The sequence below is a fragment of the Eschrichtius robustus genome, chromosome 5, assembly GCF_028021215.1.
Source record: "Eschrichtius robustus isolate mEscRob2 chromosome 5, mEscRob2.pri, whole genome shotgun sequence".
Classification (NCBI taxonomy): domain Eukaryota; kingdom Metazoa; phylum Chordata; class Mammalia; order Artiodactyla; family Eschrichtiidae; genus Eschrichtius; species Eschrichtius robustus.
The window spans coordinates 143,976,644-144,000,902 of NC_090828.1; positions in this window are offsets into that span (position 1 = coordinate 143,976,644).

A 24,259-nucleotide genomic window follows, 5' to 3' on the forward strand; every position below is an offset into this window, starting at 1 on the left:
TTCTCTAGTTGTGGCAAGCGGGGGCTACGCTTCGTTGCGCTGCACGGGTTTCTCATTGTGGTGGCTTCTCTTATTGTGGAGCACAGGCTCTAGGCACGTGGGCTTCAGTAGTTGTGGCTCGCGGGCTCTAGAGCGCAGGCTCAGTAGTTGTGGCGCACGCGCTTAGTTGCTCCGCGGCATGTGGGATCTTCCTGGACCAGGGCTTAAACCCGTGTCCCCTGCATTGGTAGGCGGATTCTCAACCGTTGTGCCACCAAGGTAAGTCCTTGGTTAATTTTTAAATTGCTGCTTATTCTTCTACTGAGCATTTAAAATCTACTTCTCAACCTCACACGTATCCACATTTGGAAACTGAGGCTCAGACAAGTGAATTCACATGTCCAGCATCACATGGCTAGGAGAGTGGAATTTTAACACAGATCTGTGGTACCCAAAGCCTGAGTTCTTTCCTCTTCATTCAACACACGTAACTTTACAGATTTCTGGCTCTAAGTACTCCTAAGGAAGGTAAGTCCTAGAATGAATACCACCTTTAAATGTGAATATATCTGTCAACATGTGGTGCGTACATCTGTATTCACACACCTGCATGCCTTTAGCCTGGGGTCTTCACCTGGATTCTGTGGACCTCTAAGGAGGATACAGATGGACTCTGGTGGCTAGCAATCCCCTGAAAAAGTGTGTGCAGAGCTTTCTGTGTATGTCTGAACATCTCATTTATAAGGGAGGATTTATAGGTTTCAGGAGATTCTTAAAGGGCCTGGGGCCCCACACAGGCTGGGAGGCACTGATGTGTCGAATGCACGTGTCCCTGCCGGCTGTCTGCTGCGTAAGCAAACTCACTTCCACATCACCAGCATCCACAGCTGTGCTCTGTGTCTGACCCAGGCCTCCAGCCCAGCCCTCAGCCCCCACGTCCTCACTGAGGTTCTGCTCCAGGAGTTCCAGGTAGAACACATCTGGTTCAGGGGGTGGATGTCCATCCAGCCCGGGAGAAGTCTCAGCGCAGGCGGTCAGGGAGCCCCAGCGGACTGGGGGTTGGGAGTTGGGGCCAGCAGGGTCTGGAGCTGTGCATGGGAAGAAGAAGGCAGGGCTTGCTATGGAGTCCCAGGGCTCCCCGGAGATGGAGCGCTGGCTGAGGACACATGGTCTCTGGGAAGAGGGAGGCTTTGCTCCCAGGCTCTCGCTGGGCCTCAGAGGGGTCAGGACACCCAGACTGGGGTCTGGGGCCTTGGCACCAGCTCTGATTCCAGCGCTAACCAACCTGACCTTGGCCAAGTCACTTCAGCCCCAGGCCATCTATAAAATTAGGACCCCCGATTAGAATCAGAGCAGGACTAAAGTAGCGCACTCAAAGCCAAAGTGCCGGAGACTATGGCCTCAGGGCTGAAATCACAGTGACGGCTGGCCAGGTGGGCTTGTTATTTGGTTTCTCAACACCGGCGCTGAAAGCTGCTGCCCATCCTTCCCCCAGAGGGGCTGAAGGAGGAGGCCGTGGGGAGATGGGAGGAAGGAGGCCCTGAGAGAGATGGGGAAGGAGAGCCTCGGAACTCCCAGAGGATGGAGATCACACCACGTCCTTCCCCCCGGACCCCGGCTCCCAGACTATTGCCTGGTATTAGTTTTCTAGGACTGCCATAACCACGTACTATAAACCGGTTGTTAAAAACAACAGAAGTTTATGGTCTCACAGTTCTGGAAGCTGGAAGTCCAAAATCAAGGTATCAGCAGGGCCATGCTCCCCTGAAAGCTATTTATTTTGCCTCTTTCTAGATTCTGTGGGTTGCCGGCCATCTTTGGTGTTCCTTGGTTTGCACTGCATCACTCCAATCTCTGCCTTTGTCTTCACATGGCCTTCATCTTTCTTCCTTTTTTGTTTTTTTTTTTTTTTTTGGGTAAGAATTGGATTTACTTAGAGAGATACACACTCCATAGAGAGAATGAGGTCTGTCTCAGAAGGTGAAAGTGTCCCTGGGAGAAAAACTGCACGGACAGAGTGTGGGCCATCTCAGAAGGCAAGAGGTCATCTTATAAGGACACTGGTCATTCGGCTTTGGGGCCCATCCTGCTCCAGTATGACCTCATCTTAACTAATTACATCTGGAGTGACCTTATTTCCAAATCAGGTCACATTGTGAGGTACTGGGGGTTAAGACTTCAACCGATTTGGGGGGGGGTCACTATTCACCTACAGTGGTGTCCAGTAAATATTTGGTGATCACGTGGGTGGAGGCTCTCAGCTGTCTTTGCTGTGAAGAGATTGCCAAGGAGATAACGGTGAGCTTATTGAGACATGATTTCCAAAGAATTGCTGCTCCTGGGGAAGAAACCACACTTACTGCGCTGGAATTATTGAATCATGGATGCAGAGTAAAACACGTGTGGATCAGGGAGGCAAAGCCACGCAAGTAGCCACAGGAGTGAACTAGATGGTGTGGACAGGTGAGTAGGACAGCAGAGGTCAGAGTGGCAGGGAGACACATCAGACCAGGCACTCAGTCTTTTGGTTGTTTTTCCAACATGATGAAAAAAAATTGTTTTTCCACACCCACGGAACAAATATAACTGTGACTTGTGCTTCACAATGTTCTGTGGCTGATTTCATGTACTTTTGACAGTTTAATCACATTTTGACTGTAGCATTGGACCTATAGCTCTACTTCTTTGAAATCTAGCTTGAAGTAAAAACCTGTTTTTTCACTAGCTATGGTGTTTGAAGCTGTCTTGGCTCCTTGACCCCTTTTTTTTGGGTTCCAGAAGAGCTGGGCTATAAAAACCATTTCATAAAATGAAGTCAGGTGTCAACTGCTCCACCTCTGCTGAGCAATGGCAATGGAGGTTGGGAACCATTGCTCCCGGGACAAATCATTTGGACCACAGACACCTTATACTTTCGAGATGCCCAGATGGCCACCTTGATCTAGAATTTACCTGACCCAGCTGTTCCCTGGCTCCTTGCTGAATACTCAGGGTTCAGTGCAGGGAACAGAAACCACACTAGGTATTTTCAGTGGGAAGGGATCTAATACAGGGAATTAAAGATTTACAAAGTCATTTGATGGGGTAGAGGGGTAGGTTCCAGCCTTGGTCTCCAGGAATGAGTACCAGGACACCACAGAACAGGAAATTGATTCCAGGAACACACTGCCACAGCTGTGACCCAGGGACCAGGGTGTTGGGCAGAGGAAGCTGTGCCTACTGCCTACACACTGGTCGTGGAGAATCTGTCTCGTGATTTGTGAAGCTGGTGGCTGGTGGCTGATTCCAGCCACTGCTGCAGCCACCTCTCAGCACCATGCAGTAGGGACTGGACCCTGCTCTTTCTTTTTTGTCAGAAGAGAACAGCTCAAAGCCTTAGGAAGATGACCTCCATCTCCTTTCTGTTTTCTAACCTCATGTAAAAGCTTCTAACTGCAAGGGTGTCTGGGAAATGCAGTTTAAGCTTTCAAATCTCTACAGTAGGGGAAGGCCCATGGCCTCATCCTACATATTGGAAATCCTTTATTATGGGCTGGAAACAGCCACTCCCTAGGCAGAGAAGAAGCAGAAAATACAAATGCTCTGAGGAGAGAGAATACAGGTGTAAATGTAAACAGGTGTTCCTTTCTCTAAGCTGACCAGGGCTTTAAAGGCATTAAAGGGAAAGAAGAATGCCTCAGAGCAGGGCTGTCCAATGGAAGTTTTTGCAATGGTGGAAATTTCCATATCTTTGCCGTCCAATACAGTAGCCATTGCCCTGTGTTGGTATCAAGCACTTGAAGTGTGACTAACCTGACTGGGTCACGGAGACTTTTCTTTTCGTTAATTTCATTTAAATATGCATAACCACATGGAGTAGTGGCTACCATTCTGGGCACTGCAGCCCTAGAGGAGCCCAGAAAGATCAAACCTGTGACCCGGGCATCCCTGCTCTGTCAAGGCTGGAGGTGGTGGGGGTTGGATACACCCTTAGAGAGGAAACAGCTGGGGTTGGGGGCTGAAGAAGGGGTGGCAGAAAGGGCCTCTCCTTCTGGAGTAGCTGCTGTGTTGGAACTCAGACGAGGAGCGGAGACCAGGGTCCACCCCAGCAGAGGAAGCAGAAGGCAAAGAAGTAGGTCTTTCGGGTTTTCAAAACAAGTAGGTAGATCCTCAGTCTGAAGAAGATACAGGGGTCCAGAAGGCTGGAATACTGGGGAAAGAAATCAGGGAAGAGGAAGTGGAGTGGGCTGGGTGAGAGCAGTGTGGGGGCAAAACACAGCTGGGCTTGTGTGAAGCTGATGACAAGAGCAGACAGACCCTGGTGACCCCACTTGGGCTGCATATGGGGCAGGATAATATTTCAACTAGTAACCAAGAGTATTAGTTTCCTATTGCTGCTGTAGCAAATCACTACCAACTTGGTGGCCTAAACAACACAGATTTATTATCTTACAGCTCTGTAGGTTAGAAGTCAACTTGGATCTCACAGGGCTAAAATTGGGGTGTTGGCAGGGCTGCATTCCTTCTGGGGGCTCCAGAGGAGAATCTGTTTTCTTGCCTTTCTTCCAACTTCCACTGGTTGCCTACACTCCTGGGTTCATGGGCCCTTCCTCCTTCTTCCAAGTTCCCCACTAAAACCTCTGCTCCTGTCCTCATGTCTCCTTCTGACTCTGATTCTCCTACCTCTATCTTACAAGAACCCTAGTGATTGCACTGGGATGACCCAGATGACCCAGGATAATCCCCCTGTCTCTCAAAACCCTTAACCTAATCACTCTGCAAAGGCCCCTTTCCCTAAGGCAACCTATTCACAGGTTCTGGGGGTTGGGACATGAACATCTTTGAGGGGTTATTATTCAGCCTCTCACGTTCTCTATTCCCAATCCATCCCATTTCTCACTCTCCATCCCACTGTCACCCCTGGTCTTCCCCTAGTCAGTTTGCATTTGTTGCCTCAGAGAAGGACAGCAGGACAATAGAGAAAATAGAGTCATTTCTTGCTTTTTAAGTTTCAAAAGTCCAGCCTTGAGGGGATGGACGCCAGGCCAGGGAGCGAAAAACCAACAAGAAACAGGGTGGCATCAAAGAAAAATCCCCCTGGTTGAGAAGCCAGGAGTCCCTGAGGAGAGGGCCTCCTGCCCTGCTCTACTTGGCTGAGCAAGGATGCATGTTAGACACTAGGTTGTTTTTGAAGGTCAAGTGCAGAGGAAACTTGTGTCTGTAGCAGTCAGGATAGGTAGGCCTTGCTGCAGTAACAACAAGGCCAAATCTCCTTGGCTTAACAAAATAAGGTTAATGTCTCACGGTCACTCCACATCCATCATGGGTAGACTGGGAGCTCTCTTCTCACCCCAGGACCCAGGCTGGGGATCCTGCCCGCAGCTTCTCACTACAAGACTCAGGCTGATGGAGCAGCCACTGTCACACTAATGTCCACGACAGAGGAAAAGAGAAGTACAGCCAATCGCAGTCTGGCTCTCAAAGCTTCTGCCAGGTGGTACCACTTGTCACTTCTCAATTTTCATTCGTTAAAGCACGTCAGAGTCCACATCTAATACAAGGGGGCAGAGGAGTGCCTGGAAGGAGACCTGGGGATGCTTGGTGATCAGAGCTAATGACCACAGGGTTCCCCTTCCCAGGCAGAATTCCTGGGAGGTGGCCAGACCCCAGGGAAGTGGCTACTTAAGAGGTCTGCATGGGCAGATGGGCCTGAGTCCTCAGAGGTTCCCTGAGCCCAGGCTCAAGGGAGTAGTGGTGCTTCCTGGTGTTGGAGAGGGGATTTGAAGTCTTGGGCCAGCCTGGCAACCCAACAGCAGCCAGAATTAAGATGTCCCTGTGATGCCAGAGTGGGCTAGTTGTGACGTCAGGCCCCCAGGAAAGAAATAGGGTATTCTGAATGGACTGAACCTAAGTTTACACCAGCAGTGCAGTAGGGGCTCAAAACAGAAATTAAGTTTAGATATAGGAAGGCAACATTCACACCATCCATGAATAGAAACCAAAGGCTGAAGTTAAGGGACATGCAGGTAACGTGACTGACTCAGGTCCACATACCACGAGACATGCCAGTAACTCTTACAGTGAATCTTCACTTAATCACTTCTTTTATGCCATTAAAAAAAACTATCCTTAGTGACTAGAACTTTTAGCAAGGATTTAAATCATCTAAAATTCAAACACACATGCTTGACGACATGCAAACGTATTTTCATTGACTAACTACTGAAATTGAGGGAAAGAGCTATCGCTCAGCCTCACTTTGAATGCTTTGGACAGTCTTCACCAGAGAAGGAAGTGAAAGAAGGGGTAGATGATGAGTCGTTGAACTTCCAGAATGTGCCAGAGACTGTACTGGTTACCTTGAGACCTTGACCCATGTGAGGCTTAAGAGATTCAGGAACTTGCCCCGAGCCACTCAGCCGCTGGGCTAAAGCCAAGACTCCACCGTGTTGGGCTGGCTCCTCCTCAGCCTCTACCTCCCATTGGCTCCGCCCCCACTCCAGCTGCCACGTGGATGAACTTGATTGGCTAAGGGCCCTCAGCCCCCAGGTTCCCCACTGCCAAGGGTCAGAGCAGAAGGCCCTCACAGAGTTGTCGGGGAGAGGACCATGGTGGGGAGACCAGGCTGTGCATTTTGTCAGGGAGACCGCAGAAGGGACGTTATGTCCTCCTTGGCACATCATGTCAGGAGGTACATGATGTCAGCTTGTCCCATTGATGGTGACGCTCATTTTGATAACTTGGTTAAGAGGGTAGCCTCCAGATTGGTTCATAATAAAGTTTCTATTTTCCCCCTTTGAAACTAATAAGTGGCTTTCTTTAAAAAATACAGTACATATTTCTGTAACAAATTCAAATAAGAAAACAAAGTCACCTCCCCCAATTCTGTGTCTCAAATGTAACTCTTAACGATTTGGCTAAGAGTTGCATCTCTTAAGAGATGCATTTGCATCCCTATTTTCCTCAGAGTTTTCCCCAATATGTATACCTATTTTTAAATAAAAGAGAGTAGAATCATCTGACACTAATTGCTTTTGCAACTTAGCTATGTCACCTAACAACATAAACCCATACTATTATTTATTGTTCATCATTGTTTTAATTTGTTTTAAATTATGATTAGTGAATTTACAATAGCCAAGACGTGGGAACAACCTTAATGTCCATGGACAGAGAAATGGATAAAGAAGATGTGGTACATACATACAATGGAATATAACTCAGCCATAAGAAATAATGAAATGATGCCATTTGCAGCAACATGGAAGGACCTAGAGATGATCATACTAATGAAGTAAGCCAGACAGAGAAAGACAAATACTGTATGATATCACTTATATGTGGAATCTAAAATATGGCACAAATGAACTTATCTATGAGACAGAAACAGACTCACAGACATGGAGAACAGACTTGTGGTTGCCAAAGGGGAGGGGGTGGGGGAAGCTTGGACTGGGAGTTTGGGATTAGCGGATGCAAACTATTATATACAGAATGGATAAACAACAAGGTCTGACTGTAGAGCACAGGGAACTATACTCAATATCTTGTGATAAACCATAATGGAAAAAATATGAAAAAGAATGTATATATGTGTATAACTGAATCACTGTGATGTACAGCAGAAATTAACACAACATTGTAAATCAACTAAACTTCAATAAAATAAAATAATTATGACTAGTGAGAGTGAAATTATAAACTATCAGCATTTCTTCTGGGAGGGCCCAGTCTGTTTCACAACTGTCAGCTGGTCTCCTCACTGTGTTGTGGGTGCTCTCCGCATGGGGCCAATGACCTAGTGGTAAAGGACAAACAAAAGAGAAGGGGTGTTAGGGACTTGGAGGAACGGAGGGTGCTGGGCATTCTGGGGCTGGGGTTAGGGATGCTAGCAAGAGCTGGGGCTGGGACAGGTGACAGGGCTGGTTTGCAGGCCAAGAGACTGGACCTTGTTCTGCAGCATGAGAGGGCTCTGTGCTTGGGACCTGCCTAGGTGGACGCGACTTCTAGAAAGATCTGTGAGCATCCTCTGGAGAAGGGTGAGGCCCAGAGGGGGCCCTGGCCAGTGCAGAGTTAGCTGGTTTAGGCAGCAAGCCAGGAGGCCAGGAGAGGCTTTCTAAGCCCCTTCCATTTGAGGGAAGTTCTGGAGAATTCCAGAAAACTGGCCACTGGAGACGGGGCTGGACTCCCGCCCTAATGGGCAGCTTTCATTACCATTATCCCCATTAGTGCTTTATTGTATTAGTTAGAGCTAATTTACATTTTACTGAAGCATTGAAAACAGATTGCAGATGTTTGGAAACAGATGTTATCCTAATGTTAAGGCGAAACCATGAATATTTATGATGATTATTGCCCGGATCAAATTACCTTGTTTAAACAAGGAGACATGTTCTTGCAACTTTTGCCGGGAACCCAGAGAGGGAAGACAGAAAAGTCCTGATGAACTTTTGGGCACACTTCAATTTTCCTTCACGTGGGATCCATTTTTTCCTGCCTTCCTATGGACCTGGGAACAGAGATTGGTTGTTAGGGAATCAACTGAGGGATTTTCCTGCTGCTCGTATTAATTGGCCAAGTCAGGATTTTCCATCTGGCTTTTTCCACCCTCTCCTTGGAAAAAGGTCTACCAAGCCATCTCTCACCTGAGCAGCGGTGGTCACTTCTCAGGCCGCAGTGGACGCCAGGCTTCCTGGTCCTTCTCCCACCCACAAGCCAGGGGCCCCAGAGCCACCAGGGGCCAGGCTGGGCCACAGAGGCGAGTGGAGTTTGCCAGGCTGGGGGCTGACCCACTGTCCAAGCAAGCATAGCTCGCTTTTCTCCAGCTGGCCATCCTAACAGAATCGCCAGACAGAGAGCTGTTCCTTTGCAGTCTTCAAGAGACTCCTTCTCACGTCAGGGCAATCCTTCGGGAAAGCGGGAGGAAGCTTTGTGGAGCGTGATGTGTGGGTGGGGCTCTCCCAGCCCCCTCTGGGTCCTCCCACCATCTGCGTGCCCTCCTCTGCCCCGCCTCATACTTTTGCATTTACACACAGCTCCCGCAGCTCTTCCTGGGAGGAGTGCCTGACCTCAGCCCCCTGGAGTCCTCGGCCCCAGCCCAGAGAATCGAAGCACCTGGGAGCTGCCGCCCTCCCACCCTTAGCCGGTGCCTGGAATGAAAGCCCAGCTCTTTGGCCTCAGGTGGGGGCCCCTCTTGAGGTCAAGCTGAAGCTCCACCCTGGCTCGGCCCCCTCCCCTTTCTTTCTTCCTTGTTCAGTTTTCCCACTGGCTTCTAATGGGAGCAGGTCCTCAATAAATCTCCCGCTCAGGGGTCCTTGGTCCCAGGACCTGCTTCTGGGGAGCCCCACCTAAGACCCCTGGGGTCCCTTCTGTGCTGGCACCATACCCAGCAATGGGATGAAAATGATGAAGGGACAGATCCTGTGCATGAGGAGCTTTAGGGAGTGGTGGAGACAGATGGGGAGCAGATTCCGGGGGCTGAGTGGCAGGCACAGAGGGAAGGGCACTTCTAGCCTGTGGTGGGGATTAGCCAAGTTGAGGGGAGGGCGTCAACCGCCAGCCACACCTGCTGGGACTCTTGAGCGCCCCCTGCAGGCCACACACGGGGCCAGGGACTGTCATCTCATTTCATCCTCAGAGTAGCCCTGCAAGGTGGACATCATCAGCCCTGTTTCCCTCCTAAAAACACTGAACCTCGGAGATGTGGAGTGACGCACGAAGGACCGTTTATCCATTTAACAAACTTTTATCCAGAAGAACCTCCTAGGGCGTGGGGGTCTGTCCTGGGTGAGCCGATGGGAAGATAGCTGTTAATATAGATGATAAATATGGAAAAATAGAACAAATATATCATCCCAAGCTGTGATGAGTGGAAACACATAGGATGCTGGGAAAATCCCTGGTGGGGAAAGGCCTGGGGAGGTGACATCAGGGCTGAGAGTGAAGATGAGCAGGCGTCCCCAGTGAAGAAAGGGAGCCCTCGGCAGGGGGGCAGCAGGTGCAAAGGCCCTGGGAGCAGGTGACTGGAGAGGGTGGGGGGTGAGGAGCTGGAGGGACCGGGAGGGGCCTCCTCATGACACCGTGAGCTTGGCCTCATTCTGAGAACCCTGGGCAGCCTTCAGATGGAAGTCCTCACACTGTAAGGGGCAGGGGCAGGCCTGACTTTCAGAGCCTGGGCTCCGTTTAGTATCTTGTGCCTCTAAGGACAAGGCTCTGGGGGCAGATCCCTGGGCTGGTTTGCAGACAGGAAAGAGAGCCTGAGGGTGTCCCGGGCCTGGTTGGCACAGCCAGCTCACCCCACGTGGGCACCTGAACAGAAATCAGCAGAGGGTGCGACACCTCGATTCCCCGAGAGCCGCAGTTTTCAGACTTGAGTCTCTGGGAATGGGTGGCGAACTCGGCTTTCTAGGTCCCAGAGGATGGTCTGGGAGCACACTGTCCTGGGCCGCCCCTGCGCTTGCCCCAGGGGACCCAGCCGAACAGTGGAGGCCTGAGCCCAGCAGCGCCCCCAGGGGAAGGCGGGTTCTTGCTGGAATCAGTATCAGGGCTCAACCCAGAAGCAGAGCCATGGGAGATATGTATGTAAATTACAGGATTTATTACAGGGAGTCAGCTTACTCCATCACCGGGACTGACTAAGCAGGTCAAAGTCCAGAGGCCGGAGGTCAGGAAGGGCCTATGAGGAGCAGGCTGGACCCCCCGGGGACCAGCAGCGGAGGCTTGTGGTCCCAGGCAGCCGTCAGGAGGGAGGACCCAGGGGAAAGGAGAGCAAGTGGAGCCCCCGCTGTGGTTTGGAGTCTCTGGCTTGGTGCCACCTAAGTCCTCCCAAAGGTCTGCTAACTGGTTAAGTCAGGCCCACGCAGAAATTTCCCCCTTTTGATTATTTAAGGTCAGCTGATGATGGACTTTAACCTCATCTGCAGGATTCCTTCCCCCAGCAGCTAGACAGGATGTGCTGAACAATTGGGGGAAGGTGTGTATACGCTACAAAGTGGCCACGACCGCTTCCATACCCCGAGAGGATAGCCCTTGTGGCCCAGTGTGACGGGAAGCAAACTGGAAGTGGCATTCTGGGGACTGTGGTCCAGCCTGGCCATGCTGACCTGGCACAGAGACTGCGCAGTGCGGGCCGGGTATCCCCGCCCTCGGAGGCACAGATCAGACCCTGTCTGATGCACACATTCTGATACCGGCACCATCTCTTGCTTGGCTCCCCATTCTTTGGGATGCACATACCGCCCTGGCCTCATGTCTTATAAAACAGCTTCTAAGGTGGCAAGTCTTTGTCCCCAAGGGTGGAGCCCAGGCTGCAAAACGCTAGCAAGTGAGACTGAGGCAGGGAGATGCCCAGAACACGTGGTAGGGAGGAAGCCTGCACCCATCCAAGCCGGGGCGCGGCGTGGCGAGGATTCCCCTCTGGACCCCAGGTTTCCCGCCTGGACGATGAAGTGTGGGAATGCATGATCCTTATGGACAGGAGAGAGGATTCTTGGAGCCTCCAAATTAAAAACACTTGGTCAGATCCCCAGGAACGGGAATCGCAGTGGTCTGCTCCAAGCAGCACCTGGCGCTAAAGAAAATGGACCCCTGGTTCCAACACGGTGGACATTTATTTCCAGCCTAGAATGGGCTACCCAGCCAAATGATGATTTAAATGTGACAGTAGAATAGAATTATCGTCAGCCTCGAAAACCTCAGAAAATCCACTTCCCAGCCACCCTTCCCGAGGAAACTACCCGAGGATGTGCTTTAGCAAAGGAAGGGTCTAGACTGAGAATGAGGAGGCTGTGGGGGGTCTCAAAGCAGGGGGTGGGGCATGGGAGCCCCAGGGTGGGAGGACGCCAGGGAGATGCCTAGTCCAGGTAGAAAGGCACTGTTAGAACTGGGCTTGAGGTTTGCAAAAAACCTATTACTGGGGACGTCCCTGGTGGCGCAGTGGTGAAGACTCTGCGCTCCCAATGCAGGGGGCCTGGGTTCGATCCCTAGTCAGGGAACTAGATCCCACATGCATGCCACAACTACTAGTTGCGTGCCACAACTAAGGAGCCCATGTGCCACAAGTAAGGAGCCCCCCTGCTGCAACTAAGACCCAGTGTAACCAAATAAACAAACAAATATTAAAAAAACAAACAAACTATTACTGACATGCGTCAGGCCTGTGGAGCATTTGAAAAGAGAAACCAGCAAGAAGTCCCTAGAAAATTAGGCTGGTGAAAAAATTTGTCGGTTATTAAAGAAGAAGAAAAGATGTTCAGGGAAAAGAAACAAAAATCATGCTCTGCCGCAAACACTATTTATATGATTATAACGATGGAAATAAATACTATTGACTTAACTTGGAGTAATGATATAATTATATTCAGGGGGTGGAGAAGGGACATGCACGTGGGTCGGGAGAGCTACAGACTCAGCTACCCGACAGGAAATGAACACGTAACGCCAGGATGGGTCAATCAATAAGATAGAAGCATCTTATTAACAAGAAGGTGATCAGTGCCTGAAGAAATGGCTCAGAGGGTCCAAAGCAGTTGCCTTGTCGGGGGAGGGGCTGGGGGTTAGGGGGCAGCTGGGCAAGCCTTTTAGTAACAGCTGATTCCAAAACTGTATGTATATACAATCTGGGGGAAAGATAAAAGGAATTTTAAAAGGGTGAAATTAATTGAAATTTAAAAACTGGGGAAAATAAAAAATTAGGAACTCTTTTTGTGGGAGGCCTGCCATGACAACATCTGACCATGCCAAACCCCACCTCCCCGCCCCAATACAGTTCTGCCAAGATACCCTTCTAGTGTCTGGGAAAACAGATGGACATTTGAGCAGAGCTCTGTGGGAGAAGCCTCCCAGCTCTCGCTAAGGAAAAAAACATTTTTTTTTCCAATTCATTTTATTGAGGTATAGTTAATTTACAATGTTGTGTTAGTTTCTGGTATACAGCAGAGTGACTCAGTTATACATGTACATACATTCTTTTTTTTTTTTTTTAAAGAAATTCACGTTCTTTTATTTATTTATTTATGACTGTGTTGAGTCTTCGTTTCTGTGCGAGGGCTTTCTCTACTTGCAGCAAGTGGGGACCACTCTTCATCGCGGTGCGCGGGCCTCTCACCATCGCGGCCTCTCTTGTTGCGGAGCACAGGCTCCAGATGCGCAGACTCAGTAATTGTGGCTCACGGGCCCAGTTGCTCCGTGGCATGTGGGATCTTCCCAGACCAGGGCTCGAACCCGTGTCCCCCGCATTGGCAGGCAGATTCTCAACCACTGCGCCACCAGGGAAGCCCATACATTCTTTTTTATATTCTTTTCCTTTATGGTTTATCACAGGGTACTGAATATAGTTCCCTGTGCTCTACAGTAGGACTTTGTTTATCCGTTCTCTATATGATAGTTTGCATCTGCTAACCCCAAACTCCCAATTCATCCCTCTAGCCAAGGAAAACTTCTTGATGTTTTGATTGTTTTGGGCAAACAGTCAATCTGAAAGAAAAAACTTTTCAAGAGATAAATAAAGGCTTGGGGGGATGATCCCTTCCAAACCCTGAAAATCATGACTCTTGCTTAAACAGTCCCGCCAGGACCTCGGATATGTGAGACGAGCTGCTAGCAGATGACTGCGTACATAGTAGCAGCAACTTGTAAAGTGGCTCAGGGCATGGCTTTTCCCCTGCTTTTAAAAAAAAGCAAGCAGCTCTGTTTACAGATGAACGCAGCTATGGGCTGAGTTCAGGAATTTCGTATCTTACAGGTACTAAAGAGACAGGCAAATGTGGCGCCTGGCGCTCGGTTACTGTGTGTACACCGAGTGCATGGCTAGGTGCCACCTTCACAGAGTGAGTAAAGGCTGCACGTTGATAGCTGTGCAAACAATGCCTTGTGATAGGCTGTTTGTCCGCATTCTGTGTTTACCTAGCTGGCCCCTCTATTTTCATAGCAGGGGATTCTCCGAAGGGTAAACGTAATATGAGTACGCTTGAAACCAGCACAGGTAACTCTGCAAACAGCCACTAATGAAGTTTTACAGGTACGGTCCATCCTCATTCTTTTTATTTTATTTTTATTGGAGTAGAGTTGATTTACAGTGTTGTGTTAGTGTCAGGAGTACAGCCAAGTGATTCAGTTATACACATATACATATATGTCTATTCTTTTTCAGATTCTTTTCCCTTATAGGTTATTGCAAGATATTGAATATAGTTCCCTGTGCTATACAGTAGGTTCTTTTTGGTCGTCTATTTTATATATACTAGTGTTCGCAGATTCTGTATTTGTGAATTTGACTACTTGCTAAAATGTACTTGTAACCCCTAAATCAATACTCGCAGTGCTTGCTTTTGGGGTCATTTGTGGACATGAGCACAGGGGCAAAAATCTGAGTCACTCAATGTGCCCATTCCCAGCTGGAGTCAGACAAAATGAGGGTTTGCCTTCTCGTTTCAGCTCAGACTGTAAACTAGTGTCCTTTTCATGGTCTGTTTAATGTCACATTTTTGTGCTTTCTGTGGGTGATTTCACTGTTTGAAACAGCCCTCCGGCACGTGCTGAAATGCTGTCTAGTGTCCCGAGCACGAGAAGGCTGTGTGTGCCTTTTGGAGAAAATATGTGCGTTAGATGAGTTTCTTTTAGTTGTGAGTTACAGCGCTGTTGGCCGTGAGTTGAGTGTGAATGAATCCACAGTGTAGATTAGATGAGGTGTCTTTACACAGAAACACTCAAGGTTCTGTATTGATTGGTTGACAAAAATGTGGTGATTGCAGGCTCAGGACCCTGATCCTGTATTTTCCCTGGGAGCGATGCTTCAGTGCTATAACTCAGCATTCACTGTGATGTTCTAGACTACAACTACTGCCAACAATGAGACAACAAGATCACTTACATGTGGTAACAGTCCTTGTGGTCACCTGCCTCCCCGACATGGAGCACACAGCCCTACAGTTTAGGTGGACTTAGTGTCACCCACAGACCCAGGCTGGATCCTGACAGGATCCTCTGTCTCCTGTTACAGTGATTTGGTTCAGGAACAAGATCGTGTCCTAAGCTGGTTCACCCATAGCACAGTTTGTCTGAAATTAGGTTCCCCAGAAGTTGGGAGCCTCATACTGGACACCCACTAACATTTGAATTTCAGATAAACAACAAATTATTTTTTCATATAAGTATGTCTTAAATATTTCATGGGACATATTTATACTAAGATTAATTTGTTGTTGATGTGAAATTCAAATTTCACTGGGCTTTTATTGATTTACTGTATATTCATGGTCTTGTAATAACCTATAATGGAAAAAAATCTGAAAAAGAATAGATATACATGAATAACTGAATCGCTTTGCTGTACACCTGAAGCTAACACAACATTGTAAATTAACTATACTTCAATTTTAAAAATGGTTAAAAAATTAAAATTAAAAAAATTTTAAAATAAAATGAACTATTTTAATTTTACTTATTGTTATTAAGTATTACTAATCTCTATTTTATTTTTATTATTATATCTTTATTTGCTGAATCTGGCAACCCTACCCAGATGCAGACCCTGAAACAAGGATTCCCACTGATGGAAGTGTTCCTGGGGGGATCAGTGGGGGGATGGGGGAAGCCAAGCCAGGGTGTGACTTCAGGTAAGGTCTTGGGAAGGTAGCTGCAGAAGGTGGCTGGTTCTACAGGGGAACTCAGGTGTGAGTTACCCTCCCCTGAAGCAAGGGAGCTGAGCTTGCAAAGGACTGCCCCCTGGGAATGCAAACTCTCAAGTACCCCCAGTTCTTCTCATGAGCCTCACCAGCTACCCAAAGGCAGCCTCTACAGAGTGTCAAGTGTAGGCACTTAAAGGCAGAGGCACACAGAATCGGTGGAAAGGATCCAGGAGGTCTGGGTAGGGTCCCCACAATACCCACCCTCAAGCTTTCATTCCATAGTTGGGAAGACACCTGCATGTCCACCAGGCCCTGTCTCCTCATTTGTTATTCCAGCTCTCCTGTATCTGCAAAGGCAGGCAACCAGAGTGGGGTGAAGCGTACCCCCTGCAATCCTGGAACCTCAGAATGTGGTTGGGAAATACTGGGAATGAGGGTCTCTGGAGACGTAATAAATTGAGGTCATCCTGGATTAGGTAGGCCCTAAATGCCATGTCACTGATGTCTTGATAAGAAAACACAGAAGGAAGATAGAGGCAGAGATCAGAGGGATGCGGCTACAAGCCAAGGAACGGCAGGGCTTGCTGGGAGCCAGCAGAAGCTGAAGAGGCAAGGAAGGATTTTGCCCAGAGTTGCAGAGGGAGCCCGGCCCTGAACACCTGGATTTCAGACTTCTAGCCTCCAATCTCTGAGAGAATAAACCTCTGTTATTTTAAGCCACGCAGTTGGTGGTCATCTGTTACAGGAGCCTTAGCAAACAGAGGATGAAGTTGCCACCGTGACATGAAAAGCATTGTCATGGGAATAGCCGGGCTCTCCATGCCTGGACCAACCCTCATCTGTCTGAAGATGGCCCCGTGGGCCTTTTCAGTTAGAGGAGCTGATGAGTTTCATGTGGTTGCTTCAGCCAGGTGGAGTCAGAGTTTCTCTTACTCGTAGCTGAAAATGCCCTGACAATTACTCTCCAAAGTACTGTCTTGGGGAAGGTGCTAGAAGCCAGCACACGAGGCCTGTGCCGAACTGCTTCTGACCCCTTCCACTTGGCACTGAAACAGCTCCCTGGACACAGCAGGGGCCATTCGCTGGGGCTCGCCCCAGTCACGGGGGGCAAAACTCTCCTCCTATCCGTGGGGAAATTCTAAGTCACAAAACTGTTCTGATGCTTCCATCCGGAGAAGGACATCTTTGAGGCCTAGTTTTTTTTTGTTTGTTTTTTCAATTTATAAATATTGGTTTATTTCTTAAACCTTATTTATATTTATTAAACAAATAAGAATCAGGAGCAGACTAAGGTGTACAGTATTAGATGCTGTGTTAGTCAGCGTCCTCCAGAGAAACAGAACCAATAGGAGGTGACTATATAGAGAAAAAGATTTATCTTAAGGAATTGACTCAGACAATTGCAGAGGCTTGGTGAATCCAAAATCTGAGAGGGGAAGCCAGTTAAGTGAGGACTCAGGAAAGAGTTGCAGTTGGAATCCAAAGGCAGTCTGCTGGCGGAATTCCCTCCTGCTCCGGGAATTTGTCAACATTTTGTGCTCTTCAGGCCTTCAGCTGATTGCATGAGGCCCACCCACATTATGGAGGGCAACCTGCTTTACTCAAAGTCCACCAATTTAAATGCACCCATAAACGCCCTCACAGAAACATCAAGAACAGCTGTTTCCCTGTAAAACTGGCCAAAGCGCCAGGTCTGGGTGACCCTGATGGACACTGAGTCTACAGAGTCCCCCCAGCCTGGTGCCTCCTTCCCCATCCCCCACAGTGCTCGCGGCCCCTGGTGGGTCTGCAGCTTGACCAGTGATGGCCTCATTTGACAGAGGGGCGGCCAGGGGGCAAGGTAGGGTCCGAACCCTTGGCCGCCGTGGACCCCGTGGCCTACCCAGGGCTCTCTGTGTCAGATTCCTGGGGGCAACACACTCTGGATTCTATGGCTTCTTTCCCTCCCAAATTCATAAGCAACATTTATCCAGAGCCTACAGTGCACGGAGCCCTCGGAGAGTACTGAGTTTTAAATGGCATCTCTAAGTAGCAGCCACAAAGCATCTTAGCAGGTGAGTCAGCCAGAGCAGTTCAGCCCTGATGGACCACTCAACGACTGTGGATGAGCCTCTCTGGGAGACAGGGCAGGAGGCCCAGATCAATTGCCTGGTCTGTTCTCCCGCCTGCAGTCCCTAGCACCTCACCCACGATGTCCCAGAAACACACGAAGGGGGGGCTCCTTCCCTCTTCCTTCTGCAGGCCCAAATGTTCTGAAATATTTATACAGTACCAAGAGCTCGAGACTTCTGGGGAGGGAAGGCAAAGAGCGCTGGATTCCGGGCAGTGCAGAAAGATGCCGAAACAATCGCGCGTTTGCCTGTCCCCACTTGAGGCTTTATCTGAGCTGATTTACACTTCAGAATTCTCTCTGAAGTCCACAGAATGTAATAAAGAGGTTTTAAAAGTTTGGTCTTCTGAAATTTTCCCTCTTAGAATATAGGTCATTTAAAGAGGTGTGGAAATTTTGGGAAGGACACAAGGATGCAATTTCACTTTGATTCTGCTGCTTAGTAAGTGGGTAACCTTGGGCAGGTGCATTACTCCCGTTGAATCAGTTTCGACTGTAAAATCAGGATGATAGCTTCAAATATCACCGGATTGTTGCGGGGACTGCAGGAGTGGATTAAGGAATGTCACTTTCCCTGCGGTGCTGACCCCGTGAGTCCCCAGGGCCTGGCCTTGGATTCTCTTCACTCTTTCATTCTAGAACTGCACAAAGGACAGCAGCTCTGGGTAGGCAGTTGTCCACCTCTAAGTTAGAGAGGACCAGGAAACACTTTCTTCTTTGCAGCCCCTAACACATGGTCCTCCATCCCTGGGCCGACCGCCCACCCGAAGCGGAGAGCACGGCGGCAGGGGGCGGGTGGTGGTGGTGGTGCCAGGAAACCTTTATCTCTCAGCCTGAGTTGCAAACGGCTCCCCTCCCGTAACTACTAACACCTTGATCCTCTGAAAAGGAGGCACCAATTCCCTCTGCCACGTACCAACCCTTCAAACCTTTGAAGACAGTCACGTGCCTCTGTGGAGATTTTCCTGCTAAATATGGTTCCGAAGCGCTGGAGAGTCTCCTATCCTCCTGGAGAGGGGGTGGGAGGCTGTGAAATGCCAGTTCCAGGGGCTAAGTTTCATGCTCACAAGAGTCAAGTATACAAGAGCAAACCTCTATTTTTTACATCACTTAATTTCTTATTTTTTTGACAATTCGATTTTATTTTTAAATTTTTTTAAAGTTCATTGTTTTCCTTTTTTATTTTTTAAATTTTATTGGAGTATAGTTGAATTACAATGTTGTGTTAATTTCTGCTAGACAGCAAAGCAATTCAGTTATACACACACACACACATATATATATATATATATATATATATATACCTTCTTTTTCATATCCTTTTCCATGATGGTTTATCACAGGATGTTGAATATAGTTCCCTGTGCTATGCAGTAAGACCTTGTTGTTTATCCATTCTCTATAGAATAGTTTGCATCTGTGAATCCCAAACTCCCGCTCCATCCCTCCCCCACCCCCTCCCCCTTGGGAACCACAGGTCTGTTCTCTATGTCTGTGCGTCACTTAATTTCCGATGCTCAGCCCCGTTCTGTTGGATGGCTCCTAGTTACTTACAAGTAAACGGAGTCAAAATCAATTTTTTTAGCCATTGTGGGTTTAAAACTCTATCATTTCAAAATTCCCCCCAACCCCCAACCCCTGGGAGCAGGATGAAATGGGGGAGGGAGAGGAGATTAGGCAGGTGTCCTGAAGGTGCTTCCATGTCTCAGTGGCCGTCTGGCTGGCCCCTGTAAAGGACCAAGGTGTGTCATGTCCTGTCCAGCCTCGGCTCAGGCCACGGCCAGTGCTCTCTCGCCACAGTCTGTGGGCTCCACCTTGACCCCCCATGATAGTCCTGGGATAGAACCAAGCCCTCCTCCCATCTCCCGGGCAACCCTCTCTGCTGTTTCTGGACCCAGGACCCCGGCAGGTCTCATGGACTTACCCCTCAGTAACCTCAGCTCCCCACTCCAGGCCTGTGAAAATACGTGGGCCTCCCAGGCCACTCCATGGACAGGTCATTCTCCAGGGCCACATCTGAGACCTGGTTGCTACCCTGCAGTCTTTCCCACATTTTACCATCACGCTGGGACGTGCGGGGTTCCACATTTCTCAGCCCCAGCTAATCCAGGAATGGCTGCCCTCTTCTGCTCCTTTCTCCTCCCAAAGTCAGGGGCCTCCATCACGATCCCCCTTCCCCCAATGTCTCTGTGTTGACAGCCTTGTCTGTTTTTCTTTTGCCACTTGTGGAGCACCTAAGATGCACCAGGACCGGGCTGATGTTCCGTACACATTCCCCTTATCTTTACACGGCTCCTGCCAGGAAAATGTTAGGTCCATGTCGCAGGCGATAGCACTGAAGCTCAGAGCAGGGTGGGCGCCCTGATCCATAGCTGGGGAACACTGTGTGGTACTTGGGATGACTCTTGCCCTAGAGGGTACGTTCACCGAGGCAGAGGCCTTGCCCTGAATCCGGGGCTTAGCTCAGAGCCAAAGCCTGTCACAGTCTGCAGGCTCGAAGGAGGGTGTCCTGAGCAAATGTAGAGCAAGCTCGGATGGTCAAGGACAGGGAACCAAGGGCAGCTGGGGTGCAGGGGAGCTGGAGCCAGAGTCAAGGGCAAATGCCTCTCCCTCCCCCTTTCCATCTCTCTCTCTCTCCATCCTGCTCTCTCTCTTCCCATCCTCCTCTCTCTCTCTATCTCTTTCTCTCTCCCTCTCTCTCTCCATCCTTCTCTCTCTCTCTCCATTTCTCTCTCTCTCTCTATCTCTCTCTCTCTCTCTCTCTTTCCCCCTCCCACCCCCCGATCTGCCCCGTACCACTTCTGCCCAGCTCTGCAAGGCAACTCCATCTTTCCTCGGGACCAGCTTCCCCATAGTGTACATGGTGTGAACTCAGGCTGACCACACAGGAAGTGCCCCTCAATGTCATTCACGCAGCCCAGCTGTTCAGCGTCTCCAGGCCCAGCGGATCGGCCACATTGCCCTTGACTCCACTCTCGGTCAAGCCAGTTGTGGCCAGGAGACGGTCCTCCCGCAAGGGGTGGGGTCAAGCAGGAAGCAGTGGGCATCCTTACCACCCTGCTCAGGAAAGGGCAGTTGTGTGAATCCTGCTCAAGGTCGCTCACCAGTAACTAGAGGATTGGGGACAAGTGCCAACGCTCACACCTTACCTGCAACACCAGGCAGCTGCCCCTTCATTGCTTTTGCTGTTTTCCAGGCAGATCGGCTCTATTGGCAAATGGCCCCGTCTCCATATCTGGGCCTATTGATGAGTGAGGAACCCCATCCCCTTTGCAATGACACTTCCCTTCAAGCCCCAGGACAAGCCCCTTCCAGGTTAAAAATGGTTCATATGCAAATCGTCACCTGTGTAATGGCAGAATGTCGCTCTCCAAGGGCTTCTAGGAAGGACAGTTCCAGGGGTTGAATGGCAGATTAATTCTGATCCACAAATTAATTTTGTCTCTTTGTATATCAAGGGTGTACGAGACTTATTTAATTTGAAATAAATGTAATTATAGAAATGAATGAGCTATCAAAATTTTAAACATATGATCCATCAATATTGGCAGAATGTGAGTGGCTGGTTATTATAAATAAAATGGGTCTTTGGCAAAGTGGAATCCAATTTCCCCCACAGTGTGTCTCATTATGTCTTGACATCTGAGTTAATGCTAAATTACAATCCTTAATTTCTAAATCGGAACTTAATTTCTAAATAGGAGGTTAACATAAATAACCTCTCCAGCCCTGGGGCTTCTGGGCGCTCAGAAGAGAAACTTCAAGGCAGAACAGTATGTGGTTTTGTGCAATTATCTGCCCCTCCAAATTCCCTCCCGCAAGTCAAGGCAGAGGTGGGTACCACAGTGGCAGCGTTTTCTAGCCACCGGGAGTGTCTATGGGATCCATCTGTTTGGCGTGACTGCCCGAGGCAGTGGGGCGTTTCCAGACAGGGCTGCCCTCGTCCTGTGCTCTCAGGGATGGGACTGGGTGCCGTGTCCATCGACCTGCACCCACCTGTCATCCAGGCGGGCTGTGTCCCAGCCCCGCAGCCCATGGGACATGGTGCAGAGAGGGCTACCCTTCCATCCTGCCCACTGACCTTCACTGAAGGGGACACAGAGGGACTTCGTAACCCACACGCAAGGCTGAGCCTAGAAGAGTAGACTTCTATATGAGACCCATGGAAAAAGACCACACAGTAAGAGAAAGTTGAAATCATTCTGATGACTCAGGGTCCTCACCAGAGGCAGAAAAGAGCACAAGGGACTGGGGAAAATTGAATTGATGGCACAGTTGATGCATGGAGGACACCTTGGCAACTTCTCCCAGATTGCTGGGGAAAAAAATAGAAGCAAATGATAAAAATTTTAAAACTACATATTGAAGGTGAAACCAAGCAGGACCCTGTGGGGCTCCTGGGCACGGAAGACTTTCTGTGTCCCCCTGTTTCTTGTTTGTAGGAAATAGGCTTCATTCAGCCTCCATGACCTTCCCTGCGTTCCTAAGGGCAGGTTCAAACAGCTGCTAATCAGGGAAGGGAGGGGATGCAGAGATAAGGGAGGGGCAGTCAAGGAACAACAGTGCAGCCTTGGGGCAGGGTCCTGGCCCCGCCTCAAGGGATACACAGAACAGTATCTTTGAGCTCTTCTGCAGAAGTAAAACCCCCAACAAATGGAAGAGGTTAACTACTTGATGAAACATTGTTCATTGCAGAGAGAAGGTCACAGTTTGACAACCTCCAGACCCACAGAAGCTCATCAGGAGACCACCTGAGGCCAGATTAAAGGAGCGCAGGCCCAACACACACCCTGATCCTTCTCAGCAACCCCACCCTTGAACCACTGCTATAAACTCCTCACCAAATCCACCCCCAACCCCGCCCTGGGTTGGGACACACAGTTTTTCAGGGTACAAGCCCTCTGTGTCCTCCTTTGCCTGGCAAAGCAATAAAGCTATTATTTTCTACTTCACCCAAAACTCTGTCTCTGAGATTCATTCAGCACAGGTGCACAGAGGCTGAGCTTTTGGCATCAAGGGCAGAAAAGAGATCCAATTCCATCGTGAACTAGAATAGACATTCCTAAGGAAGGAAGAGGCTGAAATTCCAGCCATCCCCCACCCCCCTCCAGGCAGAACTCCCTGCCCGCTGCATTCTCCATCCCTCACGCTGTTTTATTATCCTCCAAAGACCTGCTTGCTGCTGCCTGAGCTCTTGTTTATCATTTTCATTTATTGTTTATTGACTGTTTCCCTTATCATCTGGAAGCTCCCTGAGGGCAGGAGTTTTATCTTCTTCACTGCTGTTTTTATATTCTTCACTGCTGTATTTTCAGTGCCTGGAAACTAAGTACTCAATAAATAATTTTTGAATAAATGAACATGTGGAAAGAGTGATCAATATATTATCAAAAAGAGATTTCCCAGCTAGAGAGCTGTGTGTGTGGATCAAAAAGGATCAAGAAAGATGTTTATACTTATACCATGCAAAACTTTGGGGATTGTGTTATGAAGGAAGAAAATCTTAAGCTACTAGGCAGAAAAATAAGAGTTCTATCCCAAGGAACAAGAATCAGGCTAACCTTAGAGTTCTGTTCTGCTGTTTCCAATGTCAGAAGGCAATAGAGCCGTGGACAGGCAATTTTGTAGGAGAAAGTTCACAGCCTGAGATATTACACCCAACCGGATCCCCTGGCACCAGTGAAGACAACTGAAAAATGCCTTCTAATATGCAAGAGATCAGTGATACCGACCAGGGTTCTTGGCCTTCCGCAATCAATAGAAATTGATAAGAGGCCAGACAAGAAATTCAGGCAAGGCTTTACTGGGGCTCCTGCTACAGCAGGGGGAGCAAGAACAAGTAACAGATTCCCTTGTTCACTCCCCGAGGTGGGTAGAAGCTGGTTCTTTGCACGGAGTGAAGGTAGGGCTGTGTCCAGGGGTTGGGCGGAGGGGTGGCTGAGGTGGTCTGTCCACCCCTTTGTGGTGCTGAGTGCGGGGGGCGTGCGCAGGACCCTGTTTTTGCCCCCAACACCCTGTTTTTGCTCCTGACTCCTCAGAAGTGGCAGTTGGGTTTTTTTGGTCTTTTTGTATCTTGTTGTCCATAATTTGCCCTGACTGCACATGCACACAGTTATTTTTAGTCCCTTATAGTTTATTTATTTGTTTATTTATTTTATTGCTCTAGGAGACGTTTGTCCAGGTGCAAGCACTGCAGCAAAGGGTCCCAGGTCCCAGGTCCCAGCCTGTCTCATCAGGACCTCCAATCCATGTGCCCTACAGAAGATAATCATCCAAAGACACACCATCTAGGCCACCGCAAAAGTAGCAAATCAAAGAAGTCAACAATGAGAAAGTTGTGTTATCAAACACCAGGTGTGCCCAGAAGGCTGGTCAGCTCAGAAGACCTCACTCATCTGTGCCAGGGAGACCCCTGTGGCTTCAAGAATATGGCAGGGCTGGCCTCCATCCACAGTCACCTCCAGGTGGAATGTAAAGCATGCAGTTTAGTTTTGAGAGTGATAATCATCATCATGGTGAGAATAGCTTTGTAACAGATTGTAAAATAAGCCACTGGAAACTCCCC